This window comes from Triticum urartu, chromosome 2A, assembly GCF_056163025.1.
Source record: "Triticum urartu cultivar PI428250 chromosome 2A, HENAU_Tu73, whole genome shotgun sequence".
Lineage (NCBI taxonomy): Eukaryota > Viridiplantae > Streptophyta > Magnoliopsida > Poales > Poaceae > Triticum > Triticum urartu.
The window spans coordinates 385,063,205-385,076,427 of record NC_141874.1 but is presented as its reverse complement, the minus strand read 5'-3'; positions in this window follow the sequence as shown (position 1 = coordinate 385,076,427).

The following is a 13,223-nucleotide window of genomic DNA, read 5'->3' as shown; positions in this document are numbered from 1 at the left end:
ACGGAGACCCCGCTTTAGCTGAGGCTCCGGTTTATTATATTGATCATAATATATACATGGTCATAATTATGTACATAAGAAAGAGCCTATGGCTTAAGTATAGTAAGGCCGAAGATGAGCTATATTCCACGGCTGCTTGGTCTCCTCCTCCGATTTACATGAGTCTTTGTGCTCTCAGACATCGATAAGGTAGTATGATCCATTGTGTAAATTTTTGCTGACCACAAAAGGCCCTTCCCAAGGTGGGGATAACTTGTGCATATCAGTCTGATCCTAGATGAGCCGGAGCACCAGATCGCCTTCTTGAAAAGTCCTGGTTTTAACCCGGCGGCTGTGATAACGTCGCAGATCTTGTTGGTAAATCGCCGAACATGCTGCCGCAAGATCACGCTCCTCATCTAATAGGTCTAGTGAGTCCTGACGTGCTTTCTCGTTATCAGCTTCAACATAAGCCGCCACACGGGGCGAGTCATGACGTATGTCACCAAGGAGAACTGCTTCTGCTCCGTAAACCATGAAGAAGGGCGTGTAACCCGTAGATCTGTTTGGTGTGGTGTTGATGCTCCATAACATGGAAGGTAACTCCTCCACCCAACAACCCGGTGTCCGCTTTAAAGGAACCATAAGTCGGGGCTTGATACCTCTCAGAATTTCTTAATTGGCCCTTTCTGCCTGACCATTAGATTGGGGGTGAGCCACTGATGACATGTCAAGTAGGATGTGCTCTCGTTGACAAAATTCCTCCAAAGCACCCTTGGACAGATTAGTACCATTATCAGTGATAATGTTGTGTGGAAAACCAAAACGGAATATCACCTTTTTGATGAATTGAACCGTCGTGGCCGCATCACACTTACTGACTGGCTCTGCCTCTACCCACTTGGTAAACTTATCAACTGCTACCAGCAGGTGAGTCTTCTTGTCCTTGGACCTCTTAAAAGGTCTGACCATATCAAGCCCCCAAGTTGCAAACGGCCAAGTTATGGGGATCATTCTTAATTCTAGGGCCGGAACATGAGCACGGCGTGCAAACTTTTGACAACCATCACACCTCTTTCCCAAATCCTCAGCATCAGCATGAGCCATCAACCAATAGAAACCATGACGAAAAGCCTTAGCCACCAAGGATTTTGAACTGGCGTGGTGACAACAATCTCCCTCGTGGATCTCACGCAAGATCTCACAACCTTCTTGAGGAGAGACACAACGCTGAAATGCTCCTGTGGCACTACAATGATGTAGCTCCCCATTTACAATGGTCATTGACTTGGATCACCGGATTATCTGCCAGGCCAAAGTTTCATCATCTGGCAACTCGCCCCGGTTCATGTATGCCAGGTACGGGACCGTCCAATCTGGAATAACATGAAGAGCCGCCACCAATTGAGCCTCTGGGTCGGGCACAGCCAAATCCTCCTCCATAGGTATCTTCACTGACGGATTATGCAGTACATCGAGGAAGGTATTGGGAGGCACCGGTTTACGTTGAGAGCCTAAGCGGCTTAAAGCGTCTGCTGCTTCATTCTTCTGCCGGTCTATGTGGTCCACTTGATAACCTTTGAAGTGACCAGCCACTGCATCCACCTCTCATCTATATGTTGCCATAACTGCATCCTTGCAAGTGCCAGATACCTGCTGAGACACCAGGTCCGAGTCACCAAAGCACTTAACCCGGCTTAAGTTCATTTCCTTAGCCATCTGAAGACCATGGAGCAGGGCCTCATACTCAACTGCATTTTTAGTACAAGGGAACATTAAACAGAGAACATAACAAAACTTATCACCTCGTGGGGAAGTTAATATGACTCCAGCCCCCGAGCCCTCCAATTGCCTGGACCCATCAAAGTGAATAGTCCAATAAGTGTTGTCTAGCTTTTCCTCCGGCGCTTGCGACTCTATCCAATCATTGATGAAATCCACGAGTGCTTGGGATTTGATTGTTGTGCGAGGTGTATATTTGAGCCCATGAGGTCCAAGCTCAATAGCCCACTTAGCAATCCGGCCAGTTGCTTCTCTGTTTTGGATGATATCTCCCAGTGGGGCTGAACTGACCATTGTGATAGGATGACCTTGAAAATAATGCTTCAGCTTCTGGCTTGCCATTAAAACTCCATACACCAGTTTCTACCAGTGTGGGTATCTTTGTTTAGACTCTATAAGCACCTCGCTGATATAATAAACCGGTCGTTGAACCAGATACTCTTTCCTAGCCTCCTTGCGCTCCACAACAATAGCCACACTAACAGCTCGGGCATTAGCAGCCACATATAGCAATAAAGGCTCCTTATCAATCGGAGCCGCAAGGACAGGTGGCTCGGCTAACTGTCTTTTCAGATCTGCAAGTGCTTCATCAGCAGCATCACTCACGTCGAAGTGATCCGTTTTCTTTAACATCTGATACAAAGGGATAGCCTTCTCTCCAAGGCGACTGATAAACCGGCTTAAGGCTGCAATCCGGCCCGCCGGACGTTGAACATCATTAACGCACACCGGTTTAGCCAGAGACGTGATAGCTGTGATCTTCTCCGGATTAGCTTCAATCCCTCTGTTAGACACCAGAAAACCCAAAAGCTTGCTTGTCGGTACACCAAAGACACATTTGGCCGGATTAAGCATCATCTTATAAACCCGAAGGTTATCAAAAGTTTTGCTCAAGTCACCTATCAATGTCTCCTCCTTTCTGGATTTCACCACAATATCATCCACATATGCATGTACGTTGCGCCCAATCTGTTTATGTAGATAATTCTGAACACAGCGCTGATAAGTTGCCTGGGCACTCTTGAGCCCGAAAGGCATAGATACATAGCAGAAGGCTCCAAAGGGAGTTATGAAGGTTGTCTTCTCCTGGTCCTTAACTGCCATTTTGATATGATGATAACCAAAATAAGCATCTAGAAAACACAAATAGTCACAACCTATTGTTGCATCAATAATTTGATCGATTTGAGGGAGAGCGAAGGGGTTAGCTGGACAAGCTTTGTTTAAGTCTGTGTAATCCACACACATACGCCAAGTGCTATTTTGCTTAAGTACCAGCACCGGATTAGCTAGCCATTCAGGGTGCAAGACCTCCACAATAAACCCTGCTGCCAAGAGCCGGGCTACCTCCTCACCAATAGCTTTACGCCTTTCTTCGTTGAAGCGGCGAAGAAACTGCTTGACCGGTTTAAACTTAGGATCTATATTAAGGGTGTGCTCAGCGGGTTCCCTCGGTACACCTGGCATGTCAGAAGGCTTCCATGCAAAGATGTCCCGGTTCTCATGGATGAACTCGATAAGCGTGCCTTCCTATTTCGGATCCAAGTTAGTGTTGATGCTGAATTGCTTGGATGAATCACCAGGAACAAAGTCAACCAGTTTAGTCTCCTCAGCCGATTTAAACTATAGTGTCGGATCATGCTCAGTAGTTGGTTTTTTCAGAGAAGTCATGTCTGCCGGATCAACATTGTCCTTGTAAAATTTCAGCTCCTCCGTGGCATAAACTGACTCAGCATAAGCTACATCACCTTATTCACATTCCAAAGCAAACTTCCGGCTCCCATGCACCATGATGGTCCCCTTATGACCCGGCATCTTAAGCTGCAAATAAACATAACAAGGTCTTTGTGACGACCCGAGTCCGACGCGCCAGGTGTCTTCCAGTTATTCGCTGTCGTTGTCATGTCATTTGCTTGCGTGTTGCATCTTTCCCTGACATCATGTGCATTGCATCATCATGTTTTCAAAACTTGCATTCGTCCAGGTTCCCCCAGTTCTGTCCGTTGTCCGTTCTGAGCCCAACTACACTCGCATGCGCCCGCAGCAAGTCCGAAATAGTATTTTATAAGTGGCCGAAAAATGTTCTCGGAATGGGTTGAAAGTTGGCATGCTGTGTTGTTATGTTGTTAGTAGGCCGCCTGCCAAGTTTCATCGCATTCGGAGCTCGTTTGGTAGCCCAACCGTTAGACTATAGCGGCAATATAGCCGGTCATACGTCGGACGTTTTCGATCTCCGGAAATAGTTGCCGGGCTGCACTCTTTTCCTCTCATCTCAGCCCAACCTCCTCTCCACAGCCCACAAAACCCCCACTCCGACCGGAGCCATCGGATCGTGATCGGAGGGTCCTAAAACCACCCTAAACCCCCCTAACCCTTGCTCATGTCTATTTATAGACACCCCCTTCCAAAAATGGTCTAACCTAGCTCTTCCCTCTACCCCTAGACCTCCTCCCTCAGATCTAGCGCCACCCCTTCCCCTTGAATCGCGCCGCCAGCCATGGCCAATCGCCTCCTCCTCAAATTCCAGCGCAACCACCTCATCCCCACCACTTGTTGCCTCCTGATTCGCCGAGCCATCTCCTGAGCACCCCGCACCCAACCAGGGCCGGTCACGTGACCCCTACCCGCTCCCTCCCGCCGCTGCGCTGCGAAGCCCGCGGGAGGCCCGCCCGAGCCCGATCACGTCGTTCCCCATAGCTGCATTGCCCCCGAGCACCAGATCGGGAGAGGAGCTCCCAACCCAGTGCCCTCGCAACCTCGCCGTCGACGAGCACCAACAGGACCCCGCCGGCCACCTCCGCCCTTTCCTTTCCAGCCTGCCTCGGCGATCGACCCGCTGGTCCAAGCACCATCTCCCCAATGCCTCCTCCTCTCCTCCTTTCTCTCGTACTCTGCCTCTACTTTAAGACCTGCACCGCCGCCATTTTTGCAGGAGCCACCGCCGAGCTCGTCACCGGCCTCCCCGGCCTCGTCCGTCACCAGATCCGAACTCCCCACGCGCGGATCCACTCGTTCCTGTCCTTCCCAGCCTTGCCCCATCGTCGTCCCCGCCGGATCCCCTTCGCCGGTGTGGCCGTCCCATCGCAAGCCGCCACCGTCCTCACAGCGGCCTCGCTCGGCCTCCTGTGCGGGGAGAGGACCAAGTCGCTGTCTCCCTGGGCCGGCCCCACGCTCATGGGCCGCACCAAGGCCCAGCCACCGGCCCGCTGCTAGTTTCCCCTGCAGGCCTCCCTCTCCGTCCAACCGGCCCGAGGCCCACTGTGAGCAGCGCCCCCAGCCCCTCCAGTTTCGGCCTGTTTCATTTTTTCTGCCTAGCGAATTTAGCTATTATCCAGAGAACGGTTGTTTTATAGAAAAGCCCTCTTACTTCATTCATTTAATAACTCACCAACCATGCATCACATGTAAAAACTTAATATATGAAACTTGCTTAGAATTTTGTGTAGATTAATAATATCCAACTTTAATCCATGTTAAAAATGTTTAAATCGTTGCTTGCTTTATTTTGCTTAAATGCCATGCTAAAATGACTTATTTCATAACTAAATAACCGTAGCTCCATTTTAAATAAACTTTATATGAAAATGTGGTAGAAAAATGCCTAGTTTAACATGGTGGCATTACTTTGCTTGTTTAACAACTCTAAAATTTGGTTTAGGGCAGAACAGTACCAAACCTAAAAATATGTACATCAGGAGTTTCCAGACTTGTTGTTTGTTGTTCCGGCCTCATTTAAACTTGCCTAGATAGGTAGTTTTCATTATGCTTCACCTCTTGCCATGTTTAACAACATTTAATATTGTTGGGTACATAAACAAGAGAGAACTAAATAAGACATGTGGTGTTCCATCAATATGCAACTCGTTGCATATTGAGCTTCAATTAATTTGTAGTATTCTTTGTGCACTTTGCCATGCCATGCCTCATTAAAATGGACATGCATCATACTTGGTTGTGCATCATGCCATGTTGATGTGTTGGTTGTTTACTATGTTGTTTACTTCTTTCCGGTGTTGCTTCTTCGGGTTGGTTCCGGTAATGTCGCGTTTGTGAGGATTCGTTCGACTACGTCTGTTTGTCTTCTTCATGGACTCGTTCTTCTTCCTTGCGGGATCTCAGGCAAGATAACCATACCCTTGAAATCACTTCTATCTTTGCTTGCTAGTTGTTCGCTCTATCGCTATTTCGGGGCTACCTACCACTTGCTATATCATGCCTCCCATATTGCCATGTCAAGTCTCCAACACACCTTTCCTAGCAAACCATTGTTTGGCTAAGTTACCGCTTTTGCCCAGCCCCTCTTATAGCGTTGCTAGTTGCAGGTGAAGCTGAAGTTTGTTCCATGTTGGAACATGGATATGTTGGGATATCACAATATCTATTATTTTAATTAATGCATCTATATACTTGGTAAGGGAGGAAGGCTCGGCCTTATGCCTGGTGTTTTGTTCCACTCTTGCCGCCCTAGTTTCCGTCATACAAGTGTTATGTTCCTTGATTTTGCATCCCTTACGCGGTTGGATGTTATGGGAACCCCTTAACAGTTCGCTCTGAATAAAACTCCTCCAGCAAGGCCCAACCTTGGTCTTACATTTTCTTAACAACCTTTTACCCTTCCCTTGGGTCGGCCAACCCAAGGGTCATCTTTATTTTAACCCCCCCCCCCCCCGGGGCCAGTGCTTGTCTAAGTGTTGGTCCGAACCGAGTAGACTGCGGGGCCACCTCAGGGAAACTTGAGGTTTGGTTTTACTCATAGGATGTCTCATCCGATGTTGCCTTGAGAATGAGATATGTGTAGCTCCTATCGGGATTTCGGCGCATCGACGGTCTTGCTGGTCTTGTTTTACCATTGTCGAAATGTCTTGTAACCGTGATTTCGAGTCTGATCGGGTCTTCCTGGGAGAAGGAATATCCTTCATTGACCGTGAGAGCTTGTGATGGGCTAAGTTGGGACACCCCTGCAGGGTTTGAACTTTTGAAAGTCGTGCACGCGGTTATGTGGTAGATGGGAATTTGTTAACGTCCGGTTGTAGAGAACTTGACACTTAACTTAATTAAAATGAATCAACCGCGTGTGTAGCCGTGATGGTCTCTTTTCGGCGGAGTCCAGGAAGTGAACACGGTCTTGTGTTATGCTTCAACCTAAGTAGCTTTCAGGATCACTTCTTGATCACTTCTAGTTCACGGCCGTTGCGTTGCTTCTCTTCTCGCTCTTATTTGCGTATGTTAGCCACCATATATGCTTAGAGCTTGATGCAGCTCCACCTCATTACCCTTTCCTACCCATAAGCTTAAATAGTCTTGATCTCGCGGGTGTGAGATTGCTGAGTCCTCGTGGCTCACAGTTACTTCCAAATAGTTGTAGGTGCCGATGATACCAGTGCAGATTACGCAACCCAGCTCAAGTGGGAGCTTGATGAAGATCTTGTTCGTTGTGTTGTTTCATTTCCTGTTGATCAGTAGTGGAGCCCAGTTGGGACGATCGGGGATCTAGCATTTGGGGTTGTCTTCTTTTATTTTGGTTCCGTAGTCGGACATTGGTTGTATTCTGCATGATGTATGTTTAACTTATATTTGTGTGAAGTGGCGATTGTAAGCTAACTCTTTATCCCTTTCTTATTCAGTACATGGGATTGTGTGAAGATTACCCCTCTTGTGACAAACCTACCATGCGGTTATGCCTCTAAGTCATGCCCCAACACGTGGGAGATATAGCCGCATTGTGATCTATTCTCGTGTATCTAAATTCCCTCAAGTACCTTCATTCTTTTTATAGTTCTTCTCGGCATTTCTTTATCTTTTCTTTGTTCATTTTCAATTCTTACGGTGGTTCGTTCAAATATTATTTTCCTCTTGTTTTAATCAATTCATTTGTGTTTCTCAAGTCCTACCGGTGGTTTGCTGAAAACCATTCCAAGATTGCGCGATATCTATCTTAATCCTTTTTACGGGAATAAGTAGTATGCCAAATCTGTTGCTTGTCATCAATCTAAATTGGTGAAGGATACACATAATGTAATTCTTATTCTTGTTTCATCAAGTGAATTCAATTCCTTATTCCGGAGGCTCATCAAATTCTCGGTTTCAATTGTTTCATCTTTTCTTTTCCCAGAGTTCCAACCTCTCAATAATATCGCTGTGAAGATCCATGTAGTGACCCGACCTCAAACGGTCAAGTCTCTGTGCTTCAGTGTCATCCCTGGATCGGTAATGCTGACACACACAATACTCGAGGATTTATAGCAGAGTAGCAATCACACACTTATTACATCGAATGTCTCCAAAGAGAACTTATTACAAAAATATGGCTTAAGGCCATCTAATGCGATAACAGCGGAAGGCTTGGAAGATAAAGTGAGTCCATCCACTCCAACGGCATAGCTGAGCTACACGGCAACGAACTAACGAACCTTACTCCTCGTCTGAAAAGTCTGCAACATAATACGTTGCAGCCCAAAACGGGTCAGCACATGGAATATGCTGGCAATGTAACACAGTAGAGCATGAACAGAGTAATGATATCACTACATGCATATTTGGCCGGTGCAAAGCTCTATGGTTATAGTTTTGCGAAAAGCCAATTTTTTCCTACAACAAAGGAATAGGTTTTAATTTAACTATCATGGTGGGTGAACAATATTGAGAAGGTACCCCCAACTCAATCCCAAATTAAAGTAGTTAACAACCCAACAATATTAGTTAAGAGTGATGAGATACATGTGATAACCCAAGTACTAGATACTCAGAATTATCCATAACCGAGGACACGGCTAACCATGATTAGATTGTACACTCTGCAGAGCTTTGCGCACTTTTCCCCACAAGACTCAATCGCCTCCGTTGTATTTCTCGCACTACAAGGTGTTTGAGAAACGGATGACCGAGACATAGTCTTTCAGAAACATTAACTCTCTACTCCGGGTAGACCATACCAAACCTACAAAACCCACTACCTGCTAATCTACCTCTTCAAGAGCTTCACGTAAATTACTCAACTATGTTAGAGCCCATAATAGCTTGTGGCTGCAGACGGAAGTTTCTAGCATGAATCATCTCAGTTCCCTCTAAGCCTGGGTGGCGGTCCATAGGAAGATCACACGGGTACCCCGGGATTTCCAAACAAAAACAGACAACATTGGGTTCCCCAGGTGCCTCAATCCACCCAGATGTTAATTTAAGTTGCCACCTTAAGTTGAGCCATTAATTAACAATCTCACATCTGTCATGGATTTCACACAAACCCAAACCACGTCTACGAGCATAGCATAGCATAGTAATATGAGCAGCGCATAGAAGTAACTCCCAAGGTTTGATAGTAACAGGGCAATAGGTTCTACCTCAATAACTACTTCCCAACCCACATTTTAATGACATCCTAATCATGCAATGTTTGAGGATTGGAACTAATGCATAAAAACTGGGAGAAAAGGGATATGATCAAAGTGTTACTTGCCTTGCTGACGATCCACGAATCCTAGGGACTCGTAGTAACACGCTTCGCACTCTGGGTGTTCTATCGCAAACAAACTATAACATACATAAGCAACAAGCAAAGATGCACAAGCAAAACTCAACTAAGAGAGGTTGACCAGAAAGTTCAACTTAAGAACTCCGGTTAGCAAAAAGAATCAAATCAAACGGAGCAATGAAACTCAAACGGCGAAAGAAACAAGATTCGTTTACTAATCTGAACTAAGGACAAATTTTACAGTATCAAAATCTTGTTTAAGTTAGTTAAACAGAAAGAGGGTCTCGAGACGAAGATCTAGGCGCTTGAATCGCCTGATTCCGACTAACGAGCGAAAAGATAAACAGAAACTAAGATCGGATCAGAAATCGCGATCGAAAATAATCGCACATAAATCCAATAAAAGAAAACTGACGAACAGACTAACAAACGAGCGTTCGTTAACTGGGACTAACGGGCGAAAACCATTCGTTAAAACGAACATATGGATGAATGTCCGCTAATTAGAAGAGCCGAGAAAAACTGGCGAACCGATCTAAAAAAACGAATTAGGGTTTCTAAAAAAACCGAACAGTTTTTAAAAAAATGGCGGCTCGGATCCGGCGCGGTACCTCCGGCGAGGCGGGGTTGGGCGGCGGGGCGGTGGCTCGCGGGGCGGCGGCGGTGGCGGTGGTGGTTTTGGCGGTGGGGGTCGGTGCGGCGCGTATATAAGGAGGGGGGCTGCTTGGAGGAGGGAGCAAGGCGTGGCGGAGGAGGAGTCCGGCTCGGACTCCTGTCCAAGTCGGCGGCGGCGGCGATTGGGCCGGCGGCCCGGCTGGGCTTCGGCCCAGTCGGCTGGAGATTTTTTTTAACAATTTCACCGACAGAAATAAAATCCTGGAAAATAAAATAAAAATCTAGAAATGCCAAAACAAATTTTCACTCTCTAAATAAAATATTTAGAACGAGATGAACATTTTCTTGGCCCTGAAATGCAATTTTGAAAACGTGCAATTTTTCTAATGCAAATAAAATCCAAATAAAATCAAATAAATGATTTTAATATTTTTCCTCCAATATTTCAATTATTTTGGAGAAGTCATATTATCTCCTCTCTTATATTTTAATACGAAATATTTTCGGAGAGAAAAATAATTAAAATCAAAAATCCTCGTTTCATTATTTGATAAAATCAAATATGAAAACCGGGAAATCCTCAACTCTCTCCGAGGGTCCTTGAGTTGCTTAGGATTTTGAGGATTGCAAAACGAAAAGGCAATAAAATATGATATGCATGGATGACCTATGTATAACATTCCAAATTGAAAATTTGGGATGTTACAAACCTACCCCCCTTCAGATGAATCTCACCCTCGAGATTTGGGTTGGCTAGAAAATAGGTGTGGGTGGTCTCTGAGTAGATCATCCTCTCGTTCCCTCTTCATCCTCGGTATGGTGGCTCCACTGAACTTTGCAAAACTTGATAACCTTGTTGCGGGTGACTCGGCTGGCAAACTCAAGAAACTTAACTGGCTTCTCCTCATAAGTCAAATCACTATCCAACTGAATCGCCTCCAAGGGTACTGTATCTCTTAACGGTATATTGGCCATCTCAGCATGACACTTCTTCAGCTGTGAAACATGGAATACATCGTGAACTCCTGATAATCCCTCAGGTAACTCCAACTTGTAGGCAACTTCTCCCATCCGTTCCAAAACACGATACGGTCCTACAAATCTTGGGGCTAACTTTCCCTTAACTCCAAAACGTTTCACTCCTCGCAAGGGTGATACTCACAAATATGCTCTATCTCCAATTTCATATGTTACCTCCTTGCGTTTCGAGTCTGCGTAACTCTTCTTCCTGGACAGAGCAATCTTCAGTCTATCACGAATCAGTTTAACCTTTTCCTCAGACTCCTTGATTAAGTCTGGTCCAAACAACTGGCGGTCTCCTACCTCATCCCACATCAACGGGGTTCTGCACCTGCATCCATACAAGGCTTCAAACGGTGCCATCTTCAAACTAGCTTGGTAGCTATTGTTGTACGAGAACTCTGCGTAAGGCAAATTGTCATCCCAACTAGATCCATAATCTAGCGCACAGGCTCTCAACATATCTTCCAGTATCTGGTTGACTCTCTCGGTCTGTCCATCCGTCTGCGGGTGAAATGCTGTACTGAAGTCCAATCTCGTACCCAAAGTTTGGTGTAACTGATGCCAAAACGTTGAGGTAAACTGTGTTCCTCCATCTGATATGATGGTCCTTGGAACTCCATGCAGACATACGATCCTGGACATATATATCTTGGCCAGCTTCGCACTTGTATAGGTAGTTTTCACTGGGATAAAGTGAGCTACTTTGGTCAAGCGATCAACTACTACCCATATAGAATCATATCCTGCTTTGGTTCTGGGAAATCCGGTGATAAAGTCCATGCCAAGTTTATCCCACTTCCATTCGGGTATCGGCATAGGCTGTAACAGTCCTGCTGGCTTATGATGCTCTCCTTTTACTCTCTGACATACATCACATACAGCTACATACTCGGCAATATCCTTCTTCATACCAATCCACCAGAAATGTTCCTTCAAATCCAAATACATCTTGGTGTTTCCAGGGTGTATCGAGTATGGTGAGTCATGAGCCTCCTGAAGTATTAACTTCCTGATCTCTGGGTTATTGGGCACATAAACTCGGTCCTCAAACCATAAGGTACCGTGCTCATCCTCGCGAAAACCTTTGGCCTTTCCTTTGCTCATCTTCTCCTTTATCTCGGTAATCTCTTTGTCATCCTTCTGAGCTTCTCGAATCTTGCCCAACAATGTAGACTGAACCTCCATTGTGGCAACAAAACCTCTAAGAACAATCTCAAATCGAAGTTCCATGATATCCTCTGCTAACTCCTTTTGGCAATCCCTTACTTTCAAGGATATTGGCATAACTCTTCTGGCTCAAAGCGTCTGCTACGACATTGGCCTTTCCTGGATGATAGTGTAGCTTCATGTCGTAATCTTTTATGAGCTCCAACCATCTCCTCTGCCTAAGGTTCAGCTCCTTCTGTGTAAAGATGTACTTCAAACTCTTATGATCCGTGTACACATCACAACGGTTTCCAATGAGGTAATGTCCCCAAGTCTTCAAAGCATGCACTACGGCTGCTAGCTCCAAATCATGCGTGGCATAGTTCAACTCATGAGGTTTTAGTTGTCGTGAGGCATACGAAACAACTATTCCGTCCTGCATAAGCACACATCCAAGTCCTAAGCGAGAGGCGTCGCAATACACTTGGAAATCCTTATGTATATCTGGTAGTGTCAGCACTGGGGCTGTAGTCAAACGTTTCTTCAGCTCCTGGAAACTTGCCTCGCATTCTTCTGTCCATTTAAACTTAGTATCCTTCTTCAATAGTTCAGACATTGGTTTCGCAATCTTGGAAAAATTCTCAATGAATCTTCGGTAGTATCCTGCGAGTCCAAGGAAACTGTGGATCTCGCTAACTGAAGTGGGTGCCAACCATTCAGTGACTGACTGAACCTTGCTGGGTTCTACTGCTGTTCCTTCTCCTGATATAACATGTCCAAGGAATCTGACTTCCTTCAACCAAAATTCGCATTTGCTAAACTTAGCATACAACTGGTGTTCCCTGAGTTTCTCGAGAACTAACCGCAAATGCTCCTTGTGCTCCTCTTCATTCTTCGAGTATACCATAATATCATCAATGAACACCACACCAAACTTGTCCAAATATTCCATGAACACCTTGTTCATCATGCTCATGAAATAGGCAGGGGCGTTAGTCAGTCCAAACGACATGACCGTATACTCGTATAATCCATACCGTGTGGTGAACGCTGTCTTTGGTATATCCTTCTCTCGAATCTTCAACTGATGATATCCCAATCGTAGATCGATCTTTGAAAACACTTTAGCTCCTTGCAGCTGATCAAACAGATCATTGATCATTGGCAGTGGATACTTGTTCTTAATCGTCACTTCATTCAAAGCCCGATA